The sequence below is a fragment of the Fukomys damarensis genome, unplaced genomic scaffold (genome assembly GCF_012274545.1).
Source record: "Fukomys damarensis isolate Sample0158 unplaced genomic scaffold, DMR_v1.0_HiC HiC_scaffold_38, whole genome shotgun sequence".
NCBI lineage: Eukaryota > Metazoa > Chordata > Mammalia > Rodentia > Bathyergidae > Fukomys > Fukomys damarensis.
This window is the reverse complement of record NW_022900950.1, coordinates 15,728,626-15,752,974: the sequence shown is the minus strand read 5'-3', so window position 1 is coordinate 15,752,974 and position 24,349 is coordinate 15,728,626. Positions and strand designations below refer to the sequence as shown.

The following is a 24,349-nucleotide window of genomic DNA, read 5'->3' as shown; positions in this document are numbered from 1 at the left end:
AAAAAAATGTGAGATACTGAAAAAAATGGAAACAAAGTGTTTGTAAATGGGGAGGGGAGGAGGCGGTAAAGGGAGGGTAGGGACAAGGGGAAAAAATGAGAATCAAGACCTATTATGTAAAGGTACAGAATCCCAATGATGAATGTAACTGTACTGTATACCTAGATTGTACCAATAAACTCAATAAAAAAAAACAGAAATGCAAGTTTAAACACTGAGATTCCATCTGCAGAAAGAATAGCTGTCTTCAAGAAATCTAACAATAACAAATGCTGGAGAGGCTTCAGGGAAAAAGAAACTGCTTGATGGAAGTATAAACTGGTATAAACACTATGGTACAACCACTGATTAGTATGGAGATTTCCTCAAAAAACTAAGAAATTCCATTTAACTCAGCTATTCCCCTTCTAAGTGTGCTCCTCAAAGAGTTAAAGATCACAGGACAGTGATAGGTGCACACCCATGTTTGGCACAATTCCTAACAGCTTATATGTTGAAAGCAGCTTATATGTCTACCAACAGATAAACAAAAAGTATGTAGGATTTATACTCACATGAAGTACAATTCTGCCGTAAAGCATAAATGAGTTATTTGTGGGAAAATGTAAGACTATAATAAATTAAGTGAAGTAAATCAGACACACAAATATCATGGTTTTCCTTCAATGAGAAACCCAATAAGTAAATCAAGTGCAAAATAAAAGTTAAATAATTGGAAAAAGAAGAGAAAAAAGTTAATTGTAATCTGTCATGGCCAGTGTATATCAAAGTGTGCCTTGGAGCTGGAGATTTAGCTCAGTGGTGCTGCCACCTGCCTTGCAAGCGCAAGGTCCTGAGTTCAATCCCTGGTACCATAAATAAATAAATGTGTATCTTAGTTTACTGCAATTGTTTAATGTGTTTTATATTTTTGAAGGACTGTTAATCTGGCTGTCAATCTGTGTTTATACTAATTAACTTGATAAGGACTTACAAAATGAATAAATCTGATGTTGGCTAAAAGGAAAGAAAAAAATGGGGGTGGAAGGCAAGGGGAAAAAAGAGTTGAGGTACTTCCCCACAGTGAATGTAATCGTCATGTACTGCAAACACGTACTGATGCATTTTTTAAATTAAAAATTTTTTTCAAAATAAAGAAGTAAAAATGTTAAAAACATTACCCGTTATTATTCCTCTTTCTCTATATAAGTATGTGTATTATTATAATTTAGTTATTCATATATCTGATCAAAAATAATATGTAGCTCCTCCATTTGGCCTGCAGTATTGCTGTGTCTGTGGCTTATATTAAACCACACAGATCTCTGTTCCCAGGGTGGCGTTTGTTAAAGTTGTCACGAATATGACTGACTTTAAGAGATACCAAGTAAAATTTAGAAGGTGAGAGAATAAAATTAATTACTATATTTAGAAGTGCTTGGTGATCCAGGCCAAACTAAGTACAACATACCAAAATATAGGATGATAGTTCACATAACTAACAAAGCTATCCTTTGCTTCTGCCATATGGAAGGGAGTGTAATAGCCTGCACAGCATATGCGCACAAACTACCAAAATGTGGCATGAAAAGTGCCTGACAAATTATTCTGCATTGGTGTACTGAAGGTCTGCAGGCTTCTCAGTAGGTTTGGCATGGACAAGATCTATGAAGGCCAAGTGGAGGTGACCAGACAAATAATGTGTAAGCACTGATGACTAACCTAGTGCCTTGGCCTACTGTTTGGACACAGGTCTTGTCAGAAGTACAGTTGGCAGTAAAGTTTTTGGGGCCCCGTAAGGAGCTATAGGTGGAGAGAGGCTTTTCTGTCTATCATGCCAGATAAGTCCCTGAATATGAGCCTGAAACCAAAAACTTCAGTGCAGAAGTACATCAGAAACATATCCTGGACTGGAACGTTGCAAATTAGTACATGATACCTAATGGAAGAAGCTGAGGACACTTAGAAGAAACAATTCTCTCTGTACATAAATAAACAACATAACTGCAGACATGATGGAGATGATTAAGAAAACTCATACTATTATGCAAGTCTAGCTGTACGAGAAGGATCCCAAGGGAGAAGTTAAAAAGAAAAGGTGGAACTGCCCCAAAACGTCCCCTGCTCAGAAGAAGGACCAGGCAGCTCAAAAGAAGACAAAAAGAAGTGTAATGCTGACAGCTAGACAAGGCAATTGTTTTTATGAAAAATTTTCTGAGAAAGACAACGAAGTGGTTGACATGCCAAAAATATGAATATAAATATACACAGCATTGTTTGATGTGCTTTAATATAATTAAGTATATGGCATACGCACCTTCTAGCAATTTTTACACTCTGCATTGTGTTTTGATAGTTTTTTTTAATGTGAGTGTTAGGGATCAAATCTAGGGCCTCACACGTGCTAAGCAACTGTTATACCACTGAACTACATCCCAGCCTGTGTTTTTACATATTAATGAACAAACTAAGAGCACAAGAAACGAAATGAACAGCAGAAGAAAAATGAATAAATTTTACTACCTTAAAATTTTAAACAATATTACAGAATTTACCTGCAAAATACTACATATATAAAGTTAAACTATATGCTGAAGAATGTAATTTATTTAAAGATATATTTTTCCATCAAATACATTCACATTCACATTTGTAAAAGTCGGGCCAGGATTTTAGCTCAGTGGTTCCACCGCCTGCCTCGCAAGCACAAGTTCCCTGAGTTTGATCCCCAGTACCAAAAAAGCAAACAAACAAAATTGTAGAAGTCAAAATGTTTTGCTACTTTTTAGGATTGAGAAGTCACTTGCCTTTCTAGCTCACACTAACTTGCATTCTCCACAAGGAGAAAAAAAAATTTTTTTCAAAGTCTTTTAACTACCTTTTCTCAAAATGACCTTTATGCTTTTAAGTAGCGTGATTATAGGGGTCTTTTTAGAATAGTCTTTATTCACTCTGTACCACTAAAGATAATGACCTGGCTTTTTCTTTCTCTTCCCTCCTCTCCCAACAATTTCAATGGTTATAATTTCTGATCAGAACAATATCCAGTGCTTACATTATCATAACTATGTAAATATACTTTATAGGAGAGTAGTGTTTGTGTCCTTTGATTTTTACTTTCTTCTAGCTATCACTTTTTCTTATCATCCTCAGTCCTTTCATTAGTTTCATTTCCTGTGTGCCTACAACTTACCTCTAAATTTTCCCCTAAAAGAATTTCCTCAGTATATAGGAAATTCTCAGACACGTACACACAAGAATGCGCTCTCCCCTGGACAAAGCCTGCTGGCCAGGTTCTCTCCGTCCAGTGATGCTGTTCTGTATCCCTGACCAGCTCTGAGTTAGGAGGACCATGCATCTTGATTTAGGAACCCTACCAGCTTCATGAGTAAAATGTCCACAAGTGGCAGGGGCTAATTAGAACATTTGGTCCTCACACCTAGACAGTCCCCTGGTTCCCAGTCTATCTTGCCTTCTTTTGGGCTCATCTTTTTTTTCTGGAACCCATTCTCCAGTGTAGTATCTCCCTTAAGAAGAGGGAAAGAGAGGTAAAATGTCTTCACATTTGTGGATCTGAAAGATCTTTAATCTGCTTTCATGCATGTTAGAAAATCTGACAGGAAATAGAAATCAAGACTTGAAGTAAGTTCCTATATGAATTTCAAAGGAAAGATCCTAATGACTTTCTGCTTTCCCTAGTGGCAGGTGAGAAGTCTTGTGCTTTTCCATTTCTGGGAATTTTTAATCTCTGGACATTTGTAGGATCTTTATTTCCAAGATTCTGAAATTTCAACTGGGCATGGTGGCACATGCCTGTAATCCCAGCACTCGGGAGGCTGAGGCAGGAGGATCACTGAGAGTTCAAGACCAGCCTGGGCTACATAGTGAGTTCCAGGTCAGTCTCAACTACATAGTGAGACCCTGTCTCAAAAAAACCAAAAAAAAAAAAAATTTCTGAAATTTCATATGGCATGCCTTATTGTGCAATTTGGGGTTTTTTAAATTCATTGTGCAGATTTCTAAGTGAGTTCTCTCCATCTGGGAACTCATGTCTTCGATGCAACAAAAACTTTGAAGTTTTTTTTTTTTTTAACCATCTTACCTTCTTGTTTTGTCTAATGTGTTTCTTTTCTCTTCCATTTTCCATTTTTTAAAATCTTGGTTTGAGTTTCCGGGTGATTTCCTCAGGATCATCTTCCAAACATTTTTCTGTAATCTCTGTTATATTTGACTTGGTAGAGCAATGTTTGCTCTCTGAATACTTTCTTACTGTAGGTTTCTGACATTACTTCTCAGATACAATGTCTCTTTTCACTTACATAAGGTTATGAAGTGTAGGGTTTGTTTGTTTTTAGTTTTTCTTCTATTCCATACATAGAGCTGCTGTTTTCTCAGCTGCATATTTGATTTGTCTCTGTCCGGACATAAGTTCCTTGGCTATCTGCTCACAGTTAAAATCATGTACAGTTAAAATTCCCTATGATGAGTGTCATCATTGTGTATACCTAAAATGTACCAATAAATGTTTTGCTAAAAAAAAACTGACTGGAGAGGACTGGTACACACCTCTGTGGGGTGATCTGCCTTTATTACTTAATTTTGGTTTCAGACTTCTCTGATCTATTACATTTTAGCACTAATCCAATTACTGGTCTCCAAAATTCTGTTACTTCTGTCTACTTTCCTTATACATATTCCTTTTTTTTCTCTCTCTCTCTGTTTTTCTTTGCTATTTTTTTTCAGTTACTCGGGATTGAAACCAGGACCTTCATAATGAGCTACATTCCCAGCCCTTTTCTGTTTTGAGACCAGGTCCAGCTGAGCTACTAAGTTGTCCCGACTAGACTCAAACTTGCAGTCTCCCACTTCAGCCTCCTAGAGATTGGGGATTACAGGTCTGTGCCCCCATGCCCAGCTACATATAGCATATAACCATTTCATTTTTGGTTTTGCAGTTTTGTGCTTTTGAAATTTGTGTAATTTTGGGATGTAAGGTCAATGAATATGTGTTCATTCTGCCATTTTTTCTGAAAGTATTGAATGCTTCTTATCATATGTGTGTTTATGTGTGTGTGTGTGTGTGTGTATGTGTGTGTGTGTGTGTGTGTGTTTTGTACTGGGGATCCAACTCAGGGCCTTGTGCTTGCGAGGCAGACATTGGCACCAGTGAGCTACATCCCTGGCCCTCTTATATATTTCTTTTTTCTTTTTTTTCTTTTTTTTTTTGAGACAGGGTCTCACTATGTATTTGAGACTGAGCTGGAACTCACTATGTAGCCCAGGCTCATCTCGAATTCACGGTGATCCTCCTGCTTTAGCCTCCCAAGTGCTGGGATTACAGGTGTGGGCCACCACACCCAGCCCACTTATATATTTCTTGTTAAAGCTGAAGCTGACTGAAGTGAGGACTCTAAGTTGTTCATCATTACAGTCTAGTGTCTTAACATAATGCCTGATACATATTTAATAAGCAAGGAAGGGCTTAATGAATGAATATACACATAGTACAATGATATTTTTGGAATATTTGCTTTGCTTTTCTCTTCCTTTAATTAGGCTCTTCTCTTATTACCTGAGAGAGCATGTAGGACAATAAAAGTAAACTATGCCTGCATTTTGAGTTTCAAAACCACAGGTCTTTAGGAAAGTTCAGAGAACTCATGGCATGAGCAAAATATTGGAACAAACCTTTCTGATAACACTGTTAAGAATACCTATACTGTTTCTCTAAAGAAATAGTTAGAACCACAAGAAGGTCCAAGCTTAGCTCTCAGGAGGCAGCAGGCTCCTGTGGAAAAAGTTGTTAGTTTGTCTACACAGAACCATTTCCTCCTTCTGGAACACAACTTGGTAGCAGAAGCTAGTTTTGTATGTATGCAAGAAGAAAAGATAAACAAAAGCCAGGGGATCTAAAAGGGACTTTGTAGACAAGAACATATGTAAAGAAATGCCAGATTAGACTCTCAGTAGGGAGAAAGAATGTCGCGTTTATCAGTGGATGCATCCTAGATGCTTTTATCTTTTTTTGAGACAGGGTCTCATTATGTGGTTGAGACTCAGCTGGAACTCACTATGTAGCCCAGGCTGGTCTCAAACTCACAGTGATCCTCCTGTCTCAGCCTCCCGAGTTCTGGGATTACAGGCGTGCACCATCACACTCAGCCCCGTCCTACATGCTTTTGAACCTTAGCTTCCTCACCAACCCTGATGTTTTGGTACCATGTAAGGCTTTTCTTGGTACTTAACTAAAATCCTGGGTGTATCCTTGTCTGAGATTAAATTTCTATTAGCCAAGTAAAATGGGAGCTCAAGATTAAAATTAAGCTTCTCTTGCTTGGTTTAATTTCATATACACTACCCAATATGGTGACTCTGATCACCAGATACTCATTTTAAAATGCATTAAATTTTATAAAAACAAATATCAACATAACAAATGACCAAACACATTAACATAGCAACATGCTAAACTATAGGTTTATACTTTAAGTAACAAATCATCCTTAAAGTCAAGCAGATGGTTAATAGATTAGGTGTATTTATTGGCTAGGCTGTTTATAATCTTTGTTAATCTTAACAGGATAAATAAGGAACTACAAAATCATCTGTCAGGAATGTCAGGACTTACACTTTCAGCCAAGAAGAAAGCCATTACTTTCAATGCGCCAACTAGAAAAGCTGGATAAAATACACAAAGTAGCACATGACCGAAAGTCCTTGAGAACTGTTAGGAAACTTAGACATGATCAGCAGGATTCTGGAATAGCAGAAAAATTGAAAAGTTAACATTTTGCAATTGACTTTTCCTCTGGGGCATTTGCTAATTCTGGGGGCTGGGTGAGAGGCCAAGAATCCAGGCAGTGCATGTGCGTGTAGGAGGCCCTAAGGGCCAAAAATGGTAGCAGAAGTTTTCACAGTTTAGGGGAGCTGGAAAAATTGGAATCTTTCAAGGCTGGGACCTCTATAAGAAGTGGGGAAGATAGCACAATTCTTAAAAGCTATTTTGGAAGCAGCCCATATGTTTATCAATATATGACTGGATAAAGAAAAATGTGGTGTTTCTACACAGTGGAGAGCTACTGTGCTGTAATTAAAGATAAACTAGAGTCATTTGTGGGAAAATGGATGCACCTTGAGACCATAATATTAAGTGAAATAAATCAGACACACAAGCTTAAATAACGCATGATTTATTTTGTATGAGAAACCTAAAATACAAATAAAGAGCAAAATAAAGTAAGGAGATAGATTTTGTTCAGATGGGAAGGGTATGAAGAACATTTTAAGGAGCGTCTGGGGTACTGGACACCCACCAAGGTGACTGATGTCTATCTAGACTTTATTGAGTCAGGTGTTACTGCTTATCTTATCCTTTGTGAAAGTATGCAGGCCCTGTTATTCCATCTCTATTTTAGGGCCTGACCTCCAACAGATTGCCTCCAACCACAGCTGCAATGTGTTTTCATCTTCTGTATCAACTCCTCCAGCACCTAACTTAGCTGTCTGTAATACCATTACCAGAATGCAGGACTCATGTCACAGAAACAAAGAATGAAACTGAGGACAGAGGAGGTAGGGGCAAGCAAACTTATTTAAAATATATAAAGACAATAAGTAAAAGATATAAAGACAAGGAAATAAAGTCTCACTAGCCGGGAGTGGGTACTGAGTAGGATACTCATGAGGGGTCTTTGTCTAGGGGTTTTTATCCTATAGGAAGCTATAGGATATAGTGTTCTTGCAGTACACATATGGGGGCCCATGTGTCCTTGAGCCAATGGCCTGCTGATCATGTTCCGGGGAGGTCCCAAACAGCCACAGGACACCTGACAGATGTTTTTGTAGGATTCCTGGAGATTTATGACTCAGCAGACTCTTATTTTGGACTTCCTGACTCCATTTTGGAGTTTTACTGTCCCTACTGTTCTTACTACCTAATAGACTCCTAACTCCTGTCTCACTAATCCCTGTTACAAAACTATTCTATATGGTATTACATGGTGGATATATGCATTCTACATTTGTGAAAACCATAGAATGTGCAACACCATGAGCTAACCCTCATGTAAACTATGAACTTTGGATACTAATGTAGCAATGGAGGTACATCAGTTATAACAAATGCACCACTCTGGTGGAAGATGTGTTAGTTGGGGGAGGCTGGTGGCAGGGGCCGGGCAGGGACTATAAGGGAAATGTCTATATTTTCTGTTTAATTTTGCTAAGAGCCTGCAACAAACTCTGAAATAGAACTCACTTTAAAAAATAACTATGATGCAGCTGAGAGTTGGCTCAAGTCTCTGATTGGATTAAGGTGACTAGCTGAATAACAGAAAAAGAAAAAAAAAATAAAGCTCTGAGGGGGAAGATACTGTGGCAGAGCCTCTACAATTCTTTGAATTGAATGTCTGACATTAGATCAAAGGGAACTCCGGGAGACTTAAATGGTTACCAATTTGTTTTCCATTTCTCATGTCCCAAACAATGATAATGTGAGAGTGCCAATTTAGCATAAGTTCCTGGAAGGGGTTTTATATTTTAATCTGTGCTGCCCAATATTTGAAAGTAGGAAGGACTGGGGAGAAAAACATTTAATTTGAAATAAACTAAAAATAGAAAATAAAAATAAGATGTGGAACTGACCAAAAACAGTGAACAAAAATAGCTTAATATTATTAATCACCACCAAAGTTTATTTTGCAATTTTTTGGCCAGATATGCTCTAATTATTCTAATCTCTATCTTAGCTACTGAACTACACAATTATTGTGGTCCATTCTTCCCACCTTTTGGTGGAAAATGCTGACAGAGAATTCCACCAGCTATGTGAATCTCTGTTCTTCCTGGATAAATGGTCTTCTTTGTCGCTCGCATGTTTGCTGACAGACACACCTACCTGGTCAGCCATCTTACCAGGAAAACATATAAGAAACGTATTTGAGGGGGCAGTGGAGTTCCAGGCAGGAATTACTCCCTTATGCCTAATCCTCCTCACTTCCCAAAAGTCATTTTTTTGCCCGAAAAGCATACCAGTGGATTTGATTTCTTTAAAACTCTTGAAATCAAGCATGCATCTCCACTCTTACCTTGGTGTGAACTCGTGAATTAATTCAGCACCAGCAGCTATCTGATCAGAGACATGGGGAAGGCCAGAGCACCGACTGGGATGCAGTGACCACGCGTCATGACAATTTGTTTTAACATAAACTATAGGGTGTTTAGGCTTTTTTTTTTTCCACAAAATGAAGTTAACAATCTCCCTCAGAGGACTGTTGTGAGGGTTGCGTGAGAATGAACTTTAAAACGTTTAGGGTGGTATTGGGCACACAGTAGATGTTCTGTCAATTATGGCTTTTCTAATTAATCATAATGACTTTGACAGTGATGGGAAAAATTCAAAGAATCAAATAGATTTATAAAGAACTGGCAAGATGATAGTGATGGTCCTTATGACAAAAACCCCTCAATTCACAACTTTCATTGTCTAGCATCATTTTTGCTGCATTAGATGATGTATGGAAGACAGAAACATCTCATGATGGAGTTGTTTAGCACACAGACCTAAAGCTTCATGGATTTGCTAATCTATTTAAGAAATGTTGTGGAATCAGAATATAAAATATATAATTGTGATCCTATTTCTCCATTTATTGAATTATCCAGTAACTCCATATCTGTTTAATTATAAGCAAAGTAATCTTATCATTCAATAAAATGCCACCGAATGACATGAGGTGCCCTACTGTTTTTCTAATATGAAATTTCTGTATTTGGCTCCATATCAATAGGATCTGCCCATTGAGCTATTTTCCCAATAACAGCAGTGGGAATACGTACAACTAGTATTTTCTCACTGAGTTCATTTTGTAGCCAGAAGCAAACATTTCCAGCTTTGTTTAGAGGTATTATAGCTACAGTTTGAGTAGCAGTGAAAAATAAACTAATGCCTCCTGGAGAGCAGGAACTTGGGAGTTTGCCTTAAGAGTGCCATGCTTGAAACAGCTCTCCCTAGATTAGTTTCCTGGTGAGCCTGTGGGTGATAATAACTTTTACTGTTAACCTGAAAAGTTGTCCTCTCAATGAATGAAGGTGATTGGAGATAGATCTGAAAAGACAAAAGCCTCTGTTTAGACCAAGATGCCACAGGAGGGGATCTGGCTGGAGTTGTCAGTGAGTCCCTGATCACTGCTCAGTAGCCTACTCACTTACCAGCCATTTGATCTTCAGTAAGTCATTCACTAATGGTCAGCTTTTTCATGGGGAAGACAATATTGTTGAAGTGGCAGGTTTCTAAGTGCACCCTCTCGCCCTAAGATTCTAGGGTAAGGTACTCTTACTGCGCAAGAGGAGATGTAAGTTTTTGTGTGTGCGTTTTAACAAGAGATACTGCATTCAAAGGGGAAATATGATAGCTACATATGTAGAGAAAAATATTTTAATAAAATTAAGTGAAACTGACTAGTGGGAATAAACTAAAAGTCAACAAATTTTCTCAGGAATCACTCTGAAGTCTGCCTTTAAATCAAATGAATTGACGCCACAAGTACAGTGAGCTGACTGTTGACTGAGACACACAGGCTTCCTTCCTACCTCCACAGGAAATGCTACTGCTGCTGCATGAAATAATCCTGCCTTTTATTTAGTTCTCTCTTTCAATTTTGTAAATATATTGCATCCACTTAATTACATCTTCAAAAGTAAAATATCACCAACCAAAAAGAAAGAGCAGAAGCTCATATTTTGTGTGAGTCTTTTATCAACAAATCAGTAATAGGAAACCATCATCCCAATAATAAGAAACAAAGATCCTTAGAAGCCCTCAGCAGCCTGAATTCTTCATCATGCTGTTAAACTGTGTTTTATTGTGCTCTCCTAAATCACTATGATTTTCTTCCTGGTAGATATTTCCCAGGAATGTGGCCTGGTATATACATATGACACAGAGAGGTTAAAAAAAAAAAAAACTTGCCTTCTTGTCCTAATTTACCTACCAACAAATGTGTGGCACTAAACTACTAAACTGCCCTTTATTTCTGCGCATAAATATAGATTTGGGTTGACCTTTAAGGTTGCTTCCTGTTATATGATTGTAGGCATAAGAGCAACTTATTAGCACAAGGTGATACGGTATAGTAGATCTGTTCTCCAGATAGCTGGTCTCACCTGGCACAGAGTGGGATCCTGCAATGACAAGGGATAGGATCACTAAGAAAAGAACAGCTGAAGTTTAACACAGAGGAAGAAAAGATGTGGGAGGGACCTGATTCCCAGTGTTTGAAAAGCAGTCTTCTCAGAAGAGGTAAGAGACAGTTTCTGGGAAATTCCAGGGAACAAACTCAAGGTCAACATATAACTCACCATTTGAGGGGCGATGCCATGAATCAGAGACACCCTACAATGTGATTCATTAGGTCAGCGGTAACTTCATAGCAGGAAGGCAGATTGTCTCACCTACTTGTCTGTCCTTTTAAATACAGTTCATTAATTCTTCCTTCTTTTCCCCCATCTCGTTCTCTTAACTTCTACCTCTAACCCCTGTCCCCACCACAAGTTTCTGATAACCTAGCCTGCAGTAGTTTTTAGTACAAATATTTTATGACAAGCAGATGTAGAACTGATGTGGATGTTTAAAAGTCTTGCGTGATGCTGAGGGACAGTGAATACCACAGACTAGGAGATATCAGCTCTGTGTGACCTCGCTCCTTAATCTTATCTTCACAACTCTTTGCAGTCTCTCCTCTCAGGACGTAAGACCTAAGGAAGACAATTTCACCAGGATTGGGATTAGCTCTTATTGGCCTCTAGAACAATCTTTTCTAAACACCTAAAACTCTGCCTACACCATCTGCCTTGGATCCCTAGAAGATCCATGTATGAAGTTGTCCTTAAATTCACAACGGTTTTGGCCAGAAAAGGCACGTTTTGCCTCAATGCAGCATTCAAACATAAGAGAGCTCTCTTTTCCTCACAGTTGGAAAGCCACTGGCACTGAATAGATACTCGGGTTTTCTATTCCTTAAGTGATGTGTTGGTTGAAAGCCACGAATGCATTCCACCCAGGCATTCCCGGAACCACAGATTTTTCTCCGACAACACAGGCCATCACCAGTGGAACAGGAAGGGCACAAACATATGCTTGGTGGGCAGCGTGCCCGAGGAGGAGCCAGCCATCTCATGTTTCCCTTCACAGCTCAGTAAACAAGCACTCAGCAAGGAAAGTGGCTCCCTATAGAAGGATCTCATCTAAAACATTTCTTTCTAACTTCTTCCTGCTCAGAACCAACTTTGATAACACCATCCTAAGTCTGACATTAAAGATACATTCTCGTAAAAAAAAAAAACAACCAAAAAACATTTATTTTTATTAGAGTTATTATTCTTTTTTATTCATTAAATTTATTGGTACATTTTAGGTATACATTATTGATATAGGGGAATAGATGTAACTCCCAAACCTGCTAGATATCTGATATCTGAAGCAGGAGTTCCTGTTCTCTAACATTTAAGAATGAATTCTAGGAACACAGAGGTTAAAAATTTATTGAGAGGCCCTGGGAGTGGTGGCACACGCCTGTAATCCCAGCACTCGGGAGGGTGAGGCAGGAGGATGGCTGAGAGTTCAAGACCAGCCTGGGCTACACAGTGAGTTCCAGAGCAGTCTGAACTACATAGTGAGACGCTGTCTTAAAAAACAAAAACAAAAACAACAACAAAAAATATTTATTGAGAGAAAGATAGCTTCTAAGAAAGACAGAAAGGAGACCAGAAAATGGGTTGCCAGCCCACCCTGCTGTACAAAGGTGTTTTGTACAGCAAAGCTATGAAGTGAGGTGGGTACAAAGTGAGACAAAACTGTAAGACCCAATGGAAAATGACAAGGTGGAAATGAGGTGGGACAAAACCACGACCAACCAATAAGATTACAAGTACAGTCACCCAGGTAATGTTGATTAAATGGGGGTCAAATGGGAAAACAAGTCATGTACAAGGAATTTCTCCATTTAGAATATCACTGCGGTTCATCTCTAGGGGAAATAGTACCTCTTTTCATTTTTATAATGTAACCAGTGAAGGTGGCTCAGTTGTTCTCCATGTTGGCTTCTTGAGGGCAGCCCTGTCTAATTGCCTATGAGGTATCTAAATAACTTGCCTAAATACAATATTATGATCACATTCATCACTGAAAATTTGTACCTGTACATGATATATCCTGGTTCTTGTTCTTTCCCAATTCTGCTTCCCTCCCTTCTTATCCTTTAACCTCTCCGTATTTCCAAAAGCTTTATTTGTTTTTTCACTTTTTCTTTCCCTTCTTTCCTTTCCCCACCCATCTCCCTAGTTCCCCTTCCCCTTGAATCTTTTTTTCCTATTTGACATTATCAATTATACATTTTAGTCCTTGTTTACACTTTCAGTTTCTCACAGCAGAGAAACAATTCAGTATTTACACATGTGTGTCCTATTTATTTCACTTAAGTATGGTCTCAAGGTCTAGCCATTTAGCTATGAATGTCTCTAGTTTACCATTATTTATGGCTTAGTAGTAAGTACTCCATTTTATTAAAAAAAACATACATCTTCATCATCCAGTCACCAGTTGATAGGTGTTTCCAAAATTTAGCTATTACAAGCCATGCTGCTATAAACATGGGTGAGCATATATCTCTGTGGTGTGATGATTTTAATTCTTTTGGGAATATAGCAAAAGAAGGGGAATAGCTGGGTCAAATGGGACCTCTAATCCTAGTTTTTTTAGGAATTTCTGCACTGATTTGCACAGTGGTTGCACCAGTCCACACACCTATGAACAGTGGAGAAGGGTTCCTTTCTCCACATCCCCACCAGCACTTGTTATTGGTTGATTTCTTGATGATAGCCATCTTTCTGGAGTGAGGTGCAGTCTCAGTCACCATTATTTTCATTTGCATCTCTCGAAGGACCAGTGATGCTGAACATTTTTTTGTATGTTTATTTGCTGCTTCTACTTCTTCATCTGAGAAATGTCTGTTCATTTCACATGCCCTTTTTGGATTGGGTCTTTAAATTTGGAGGAGAGGTCTGATTATTTTTACGTTCTTTATGTATTCTAGATAGTAGTCCTTTGTCTGAGGAACATCTGGTAAAAATTTTTTCCCCACATTGTGGGTTGTCTCTTCACTCTGTTGGTGGTTTCGCTTGCTGTGCAGAAGCTTTTTAATAAGATGAGATTCCAGTTGTCGATACTTTGTGCTAGTTCCTGTGCTACTGAAGTTTTGTTCATGAAGTCTTTTCCTATGTGTGGCTGCCCAGCCTTCACAACACAAACATGCCTGAGTTGGCGAGTGAGGATTTAAGAAAGGAAAGAACACTCAAGCCTGAGTGGAGACCAAGAGAAGTCTGATTTATTTTACAGAAACAGCCTTTTTAAAGGCACACCAACAGGAAGCACCAAGCAACCATTTGTATCTTATGCAAAGACCGGATTTTCTGTCTCTTACAAAGAACATTAGATCTTTGGCTATCTCTTTGAGTTCCTCCCATCACAAGGTCAAAAAACAAGTTTAACAAGCAGAGTCCTTGAAAAGGAACAAATGTTAACAAATGTTAACAAATGTTAATTAGGAACATCCTGACCACACATTGTATCAATGCCTTAATTGTAGAGAAAGAAGTTATCTTTCAAATGTCAAAAGCCAGTGGGCCATGACTGGCCTCCACACTATACCAATGTCTTTAAGAGTTCTGCCTAACTTATCCTCCAGCAGGTTTAGTGTTTCTGTTTGTAGGACAAGGTGAGTTTCTGCTTCCCAGTTTATTAAGTTTATTGATAAGCAAACATGTATAAGTGACTGCCTGCCTTCTATGTCATGTAGTACTTCATTATCTTTCTTTTCCCTGACAAAGTTAATCTTTGTAATAAAATTATGGGCTAATGAATAATAATAATGATAGGCTAAAATAATGACTAATAGAACCCGTCTAAATTATAAACCCATCTAAGTAGGTTTCACATTAAGTGCACAGTAGTCACCTGTATCTGACCAATGTATGGAGCAGGCCACTCATCCGTGTTGTTCATTCAAGGACATCCTGTTAACTGTAAGAAGAAAATTACGCAGAGAATCCAGTACCACACTTTGGTGCTCCCGCTGTGTCTGACACTGAATTCTACTTTCATGATGGTACATGGAGACACTTTATTTAGATGTGAGTCTTGCCTGATAAATTATAAATGAACTCTAGGACAAAAAGGTCACACAGGAAAACAAAGGCTCTCAGAGCAGTGGGTGGGAGGGAAAATCCTGGGGCTGCCTCTCAGCAGGCTCCTGCCCTCTCTGAACTTGTGAAGAAAACATTGGCGCAGCTTCTGGTAACAAACAACCACAGGTAATAACCCTCTGACAAGTGGATGTATACTCCGTGTCCCTGAGGATTCCAGGCAAGGAAATACTGTCCTTTACTCAGACACTGGAGGAACCTGGCTCAGCCGGGCCCACAACGGGGGGGGGGGCGAGGTGGGGTCCTCTGCGGCCGCATCTGTGGTTATGAGTGAAAGCAGGAGCCCCTAACAGGCTGGCAAAGGAAGAGCTACCGAGGGCAGCGCGGTGACCTTCCTGAAAGAGCCGCACCCAGAATCGGTTTTCCAAAGCCATTGTCCTGTACTCCAGTAAGAAATGGGCTTTTTTTTGTTGTTTTTTGTTTTTGCCTCAATAAAAGCTTCCCAACACCCCATTTCCACCGTCTGTATGTGACATGCTGGGATCTTTGCTGCGATTCTCTTTATTCCGTTTCATTTTCTCTGATGCTGGTCTTGAATTAGCAGGTGAACAGATGTCCTGGTTTGCCCAAGACGACCCCACTCAATGCCCTTGGCCCGCATAACCACGGATGGCTCTTCCCCGCCTCACTCATTAAACCTGTTTCATTACCCAGCAGCGTGGGTCTGGGAAAGCCCAGCTCTGCACCAGGCCGCGGGTGAAGAAACTGTTTTCTCAAGGAGAACAGAGGCCCAGGCCCACGCGACGCTGCCTAGGGCAAGATGGGAAAGAAACAGTGCGGCCCGGAGCTGAGCCAGGATTTGCTGCTCAAGGACGCCCTGCTCTGGCCGGGAAGGCGGGGGACAACCGAGATAGCGGTGAAATGTCGCCCCCAAGTGGTTTCTCACGGGAAAAGTTACTGCTTCAACCAGGTGCCGCAGACCTGTTAGGTTTAAGGAACCGGAGTGTACAGTGTTCAGGTCGCAGCGGACCGGTCACATAGACTTATTTCTGATAATGTTTAAACCCAGAGTTTGAAGACATAAATGACGTTTTTTAGTACTGGAGGATTGAACCCAGGGCCTTCGTTCTGAGCTACATCTCCATCTTCCTTTTTTAAAAATTTGAAACAGGGTCTCATCTCCCTAAGTTGCTAGGCTGGGCTCAGACTTGCAATCCTCCTGCCTCAGCCTCCCAAAGTGCCGGGAATTCAAGCGTGCACCACTACTCCCAGTTTAGTACAATTAATTTTTAAATTAAATTGCAATTTAATTTTAAATGCTTGTCTAGCCAAATAAAGGATTGTTTGACAAAGTTTATTATTCATAAAATTCAGAAGTAAAAAACCAAAAAAAAAAAAAAAAACTCTCTCCTTTAGCTTTAAGAAGAAATGTATTCTGTGCTATAAAATTCCCAGTAACCTTCCTGTAAGTAACATTTAAATTTGTAGCAACAATCATTATAAACTATAAAATGATTTTTCCCATGGAAAAGGAAAGTTTTAATTACTGAATTGGGTATTTATTTAATGAATGTAGATGCTATTTGAAGCCATGTTTAGTGGAAATTACTTTCATTACATTTTTTAAGAGTGATTTTCACATATCTACTTGAAATGACTAATGTTTCAACACTTCTCTCTCCTGAAAATATTTATTTTTAAATTCCTATTGCTGCCTCCCGCTCATCAAGTCTTATTTAAGAAAATAGAAAGAGTAGTCTCAAAATCGACTGGTAATAAATGGAACATGTCCCTTATTTTGCTTCACTGCTTCTTCTGCCTGACTTGAGCAGCGTCCTGACCTGAATCCAGCAACGCATCCGCTGCTCACTCCTCGTGTGCTGTGCCAGGCTCAAGGCAACAGACAGTTTTTGGCTTTTTTTAGCTTTCCAGGCAAGAGTCCAAAACAACTTGTTAAAATGGATGTTCGAAGAAAGAAAGAGAGGAACTGTAGTCCTGATACAACGCTCGAAATGTCTCTTGCCAGGGGTCCCTAGCCCAGAATACCAGTCTCGCTGTGGAAATGATCAACTGGCCCTTGATTGCCAAAGTTCCAGACGGCCACAAGGTCGGTGTTCTCTGATGCTTTGCTGGCATCAGGGTAAAGGCTGGTGAATGGGAATCAGCCTTAACCCACCCAGGGAACCAACTCTGCTAAAAACTTTCATACCTAGTCACTTCATTTCTTTTGCATCTGATTTATTTATGTGTTTGTTTTATTTTTGGGGTGCTGGGGATCAAGCCCAGCACCTCACGCATGCTAGCAAGTGCTCTGCCTTTAGCCACACCCCCAGCCCTGCAGCTCGCTCTAAAGTGTTTCCCCCCTCGGCTTGGGCGCAGCTCTGTGGGCTGGTTTTCTCCCACCTCTTTGGCTGCTCCTGCTCCGTCTCTGGCTGGATCCGTTCCATCTGCCCAGTCTCGGAATGTCTCAGGGCGTTATGTGAGTGCTCGCCATCCCTCGTGTCCCTCCCTATCCTCACTCTGCATTCATTCCCGCCGCTCTCCCTTGCTAAGTCATTTCATTCATTCTGGCGGCTTTGAATGCCATCTACATATTAATAACTACCAGATGCATAGCTTTGAACACAGCTTAATGCATCCACAACTGGATCGTTTATTCCTCGCATTCTCACCTCCATCTGATCCTTCCATTTTCGTCTCTATCTCAATTAATGGCAACTCAAACTTCCCAGGTTACTGGAGCAAAAACCCTGGAGCTATCCTGGACACCTCTCTCCTCACATTCTGTATCAGCAAATCTAGTTGCTCCTGCTTCGGAATGTAGAGCCCAGAATGTGACTCCCCGGGGTTTGCTGCCATTACGGCTTTTTCTCATAGGAACCCCCCGCCCCAAATCTCATTGTGTTGAAGGCTTGGTCACCCACTGGTGCACTTTTGGAAGGTGATTAGATTGTGACCCTTACAGCCTTATCAGTGGATTAATGCATTGATGAGTTCATAGCCCAATGGGCTTATTGAGAGGTAGGAGCTAATTGGATGGAGCAGGTCATGGGGACATGGCTTTGAAGGCTGTTATGTCCCCCCCTTCCCTCTCTCCCTCCCTCCCTCTCTCCCTCTCTCTCCCTCTGCTTTCCGGATGCCATGAGATGGTCAGCCATCATCTCCCTCCCCCTCCCTCCCTCTCTCCCTCTCTCTCCCTCTGCTTTCCGGATGCCATGAGATGGTCAGCCATCTGCTGCGCATGCTCTCACTGCCATAATATTCTGCCCAACTTCAGGCCTCAGAAGTAGCAGAGGCAACCAACACTGGACTGAAACCCCTGAAACTGTGAGCCAAAAGAAACCTTTCCTACTTTAAGTAGTTTTTCTCAGGTATTTTACCACAGTCACGAAAGACTAACATAGCCACATTAAGCAATTCTAAGGAAGCTCCAGAGGCGTGTGTGATCATCTCCATATCATCACCCTGGCCTGAGGGCCATCTTCTCACGCCTAACTGCAATGTCCTCACGGCTGACGTCTCTGCTTCCACCTGGTCTCCTCCTGTGGTTCCTCAGCATGACGCTGCAAAGATCCTGTCAGTACGTGGCTCACATCATATCACTTATCTCCTCCACATTTGCAATGGTTTCTCGCTTCATTCAGAGTGACAGTAAACAATTTACTGTGACCTCTAAGACCCTGCATGATAAGGTCACCCATCACCACTGTGATGAAGAATGAGAATCTTCTACCGAATGAACACTTCACTATTCACTGAGCTTCTCAGGAATATTTGTACGCCACACTTTCCCTGCCTGGAATGATCTTATCCCTGCTTCCCTCGTGCTTAGATCTTCACGCAGATATCACTTTCTAAGAGAGGCCAGCCCCGGCAAGCCTATGTAAGTTTTAACCATCCCCTGCTGTATGCGCTGTGACCTCCCCTGCTGTCTTTAGCATGTATTACTAAAGCCGTGGGAGCGTGGGGCATCATTCTCCGTGACGCAACAAACCCTTGAAGGCAAATGACCTTTATGCAGAGCTGTGTCCCCAACAGGCAGAATGCCTGGATCCAGGAAGTGGGGGCACTGTTCGCTCTCACCCCTAGGGATGCACTTGGAAAAAGTGTGGATATACCCTACTCTCTGGTATCGTAAAATAGCTAAGATGTGCTGTTCCAGAAGAAATTTAGCTTTGACCTCCATAAGCATTTTCACCCAGTAAAATCTCAAGTGACCTGTGCCAGGTGGACCTGCTCACCATGTGTCTCCTCCAGTCTTTTCAAGCCCAATACTGCCCCCTGGTGGCCACAGGAATTCATATGTTACGTAGTGTATGTAGATCAGGTTGACTGTGTTTCCCAAATCAGAGCTATAGGGGACTCAAGGACCCAAAGCTAAGGGCTGTCTACACTGTGGATGGAAAGTACAAAAAGAAAGAAGGTGTGGGCCAGGCATAACAACAGCATCCTGCTGGATTTAGTGAGAATTAAATGAGCTTTCCGCACAGCAGCATTCTCAGTGCCCACCACATGAAAAACACTTGATATGACTCAACGCTTTTATCATCATGGCTCCGAGATAAAGAGATGCGGGAGAAATTATCAAGGTTACCCAAACCCCACTTTTGAAGAGAACTCTGATTTTTGAGGGCAGATCTGAAACATGAGATGAAAGACTAAGGCCATGTTCCCGCTCCTGGGACAAATGTTTCATGAAAGAAAATGGGGAGTGAAGCTATGTGTTTAATGCAGTTTAATGAACGTGGAGAGGCGCTCACACCTGAGGTCTGAGCTCAGTCTTGTTAGACATCACAACATTCCTACAGGAGAAAGGACCCAGTTAAGATTATGCATATGGAAAAGGCTTCCATTATAATTCAACAACTCCCTACACGGAAGAGAACTGTTCATATAATGAACATGAAAGCCTGCTTCTCCTTATCCTTCATCCCAGAGCACATGCTGGAGAGGGTAGGCGTGTCACGACCCTGGGGGCAACCTCTCCACAGCAGTCTTGTTGGGGACACACCTCACACACACACTGGGGTGAAAGCCTTCAGAATGCCCTGAACATCAGAGAGCTCATGCTGGAAATATCTAGAGGCCAACACCACATCCATCTCTTCCCTAAACCACTCAGATGCTCATTATTGATATGTGATGTGTTCATATATTTGGGGCTCCGTTATGTTTAAGTTAATTCAAAAAGTCTGCCAACACTGATCAAATCCTGCCTCTACTGCTCACCTCTAATGGTTCATCTGAGCACATAAAATACAATTGAAACACTCTAAAATGTGTCTCTGTGCATTTGAAAGTCTGGGCAGGAGGCTGACAGACCTCAGGGCACAGAGTGTGTTTTCTTTCCCTCAGGAGAAGGCTGTGCCTTTGTAGTACAAAAAGGATGTGAGACATTACCAACCTGCTTTCTTAATAGAGAAGAATTGAATTTCTGGAACAGTGTACTCCTGCAGAGGCTGAATTGTTTTCACGTGGGCTGGGAAGATGTTTGACTTAAAATTGCTACCCTGAAACTTAAAAAAGGAATCTGTCTAAAAATTGATCAGATAAAGCTATACACATACAAGGACACCAGATATCACATGCAAGAACAGTAGCTTAGTAGCAGACTAAGAAGTATTGACAACAACTTCAGATGCCTAAATACAATCAAATACAAAGAATAGGTTGTAACTGAAGCAGATTTGAAATAGTCAAAAAATAAGAATAATGCTGTCAGATAAGATATGATACAGGGCAAAAAGGAAGAATGGAATGCTGGCAGAATTTAACACATCTAAGAGAAACACCAGCTAACATTTAGTGATCAGTTACTATGTGTCATAGGTGGTCACATATGTTAAAGTCATTTTAAAATGTATGGTAAGTATATTTTCCAGACAGGAAAACTGAGGCACCGGCAAGGCAATGAAAATGGGATTTAAATGTAACAGTCAAGCTCTGTGTTTCAGATTTTTTTTTTTTTTAGTGATGCCTAACAGAATAGAACTACTCAATAGTAGATAAGGGAAATTCATAAACTAGAGAGCAGGATCATTGTGAAATCTTTTCAATTGGAAAGAAAAGTGAAATTTTGTCTATTTGTTTGTTTTTTGTAAAAAAACCAAAAAACAAAACAAACAAAAACACTGGAGGACCCTCACCCTAAGCTATATCCTCTCAGCCTTTTAAAATTTTATTTTATTTTAAAATTTTGAGATAGGATCTCATTAAATTGCCAAATTACCAGGCTGAGCTCAAACTTACAATCCTCCTGCTTCAGCCTCCCAGAGTATTGCAATTATAGGCATGTGTCTTCATGTTCAGCACAGGAATTCTGGCCACATATCAGATACAATTTAGAAGGCCAGGGTTCACCTAAAACAAACAAATGAAAGAAAACAACCTCACTATGCAAAATCAAGGAAAAGGTAAAATACAAGCCAAACCTGGAGCACCTTGTAAAGAAATGAGGAAATGCTCAAAAACTAAAGACTAAGGATATAGTAACAAACAATAGCCAGATCAAAAGAGCTTACCACCTGATTTGCAGTTCCCTGATCTTTTTTACCTGGATTACTGCAGGCCCCCTAAAGGATCTTTTAGTTTCCATTCTTGCCCTGTGGTTATAGCTTGTATCTAGATGCACCCCCCTTAACCTTATGTGTTCATAGGTTAGTCTTTTGGGAGCTGGCTGGATCTTGTGTTCATGATACTGGGATTAGGGTGTATGGTATTAAATTAGTCCACTGGAGTCAGCATAGTTCTGGAGTGGCTGAATGAATTTACCCAAGACAGTGGCCCCACCTGGGTGTGTGTAGCACCACCCCAAAAGTGCGGAGCCTGTCTGGGATAAAAGGGAAAGGCAGGTTCACTTCTGCTTCTACTGTTGTTGCTGCTGCTGCTGCTCCTGCTTACTGCCTTCTGCTGCCACACCATGGACTGTTTCTCCTCTGCAGTGTTCCCCTGCCAGGCTGCCCGGCTTTGGAGCCAGCTGACTATAGATTCAAGCCTCAATAAACTGTGAACTGAAGTAAACTTTTCTTCCTTTAACTTTGTTTGGTTTGGTTGGTTCCAGGAATCAAACTCAGGACCTTGTGCTTGCCAGGCATGCAAGGCTCCACTGAGCTAAATCCCCAGCCCTTCTCCTTTAACTTTGGGTGTTGAGTATTTTGTCTCAGCAATCAGAAAAGTAACTAACACGTCCTGTTTAGTCTCCTCTCGACATAGCAGAGCAATCTTTTTTAAATCCAGTACTGAGCACATCACTCCTTCCCTTAAAATCTTCCAAGACTCCTGCCTCATTCAGACCATGGTATGAGCTTGTGTGTTCATTCTGAATGAGCCCACTTCCCCTCCCCTCTACCTAGAACAGCTCCCCCAGTGACCCCCAGTGGCCCTTGCTCAGAGCTCACCTCCATCATCAAGGCCTCTACTGACCACTCAATGGTCTAACACTAAGCCCTCTTACTTTTTTGCACTGCAAAGATCTCTTACTCTTTTCTCATTACGTTGTTTTCTTCTAACTTATGAAATGAATTACTGATTACGTTTAATGTCTATTTTCATTCTCCTTGCTCTAGACTGTAAGTTCCATGAAGACAGAAATATTTCACTTTGTTCAACAATCTACCTCATATCCCTGACACAATGTCTTGACACATTGTCAATATTCAGTAAATATTTGCTGAATCACCTAAGAAACTAAGCTATTAATTAATATCCCAGTTATTAGCCATTAATAAGATGAATGTATAGCCCATTTTCTTCTTCTTTCTTTCTTTCTTTTTTTTTTTCCCTGAGACAAAGTCTTTCTATGTAGTCCAGGCTGGCCTTGAACTCATGGTCATCCTGTGTCAGGCTCTTGAGTGCTAGGATCACAGGGAGGCATCACCATGCCTGGCTCACTTTTTTGCTATTAGTAATGGTGATACAATAGATACAAATATCTGTTTACAACCTTGAGACAAAGTCTTTCTATGTAGTCCAGGCTGGCCTTGAACTCATGGTCATTCTGTGTCAGGCTCTTGAGTGCTAGGATCACAGGGAGGCATCACATGCCTGGCTCACTTTTTTGCTATTAGTAATGGTGATACAATAGATACAAATATCTGTTTACACATTACTGCTTGTACATGTGTGTTTCTTTATAAGACACAGGAAAATGTAAAATTGTTGGTTGTGTGGAGTTTAAATGTAAATAGACATCACCAAACTGCCCTCTGGAGGATCTGTCCAGATTCACACTCTTGCGTGAGAGGATGTGTTTACCCACACCCATGCCAACAGCATCACATTTCTAGTGGAATATTATCAAACTGGAGGGCTTCCAGAGGAATGCAAACAGAGTGCTGAGTCTGGCATCCTCTAAAGGAAACTTGGTATGTTTAACCTAGAGAAAAGAAAAATTTAAAGAGCTCTCATCTGAAAGTAGAATTCAAATAATTTTTATCATGCTTAATACTAGTAAGGTCCTACTTCCTGTGGTTAACTACAGGGCAACTGGACTCACACCTGGTTCTGAATTCCATGGCATTATTGTTCCTGAAGACGCCTATGACTTAAATTACTTGTGTAATGACCAAGTAGTGAAATATCGACTGAATAACCTATCTTTGTTTATATCACACTTGATAAAGAGCTAACTTCATCTCATTAGTACTTGTAAGAATATAACGATACCTTCTCATTTTCATTTGGATCTCAATATTAACACGACATGTACTAGATAAAAATTGTCTAATAATTAATTTGTGAAAAGATGTTCACTCTCATCAATAATTCTAAGCTATAAATATTTATTTTCATTTATCAGATTGAAAAAGATGTAAAGGCCTGGCAAAAGCTTCTTGCAAAACTAAGGAAATTAACACTTGCATGCATTTTGGGGTGAACTAAACATAGCTATCACTTTTCTGGAACTCAATGACAAATTGAAAATGTATGCAGCCCTTCAGTGAACCATTCCATTTCTAGGAATTTACCCTAAGGAAATAATTATGCACATGCATAATAACTTAGCTAATAAGAACTTTTGAAGTCATTCATTCATACCAATGAAAAAGTGGAGGCATCCATTATCCATCTGTGATAACATGATTGAGGAATACTTAGAAAGCTGCTGAAACATTCCGTGGTGTGGTCCTGGAGGGTGTTTCCCAAGGAGACTGGCACGTCAGTCTGAAAGGAC

The 24,349-nt window shown here is 40.3% G+C and overlaps 1 pseudogene; it reads left to right on the top strand.

Moving 5' to 3' along the window:
• The first annotated feature begins 462 nt into the window (after nucleotides 1-462).
• On the top strand, nucleotides 463-16,218 carry LOC104853397 (annotated as a pseudogene).
• Nucleotides 16,219-24,349: the final 8,131 nt, after the last annotated feature.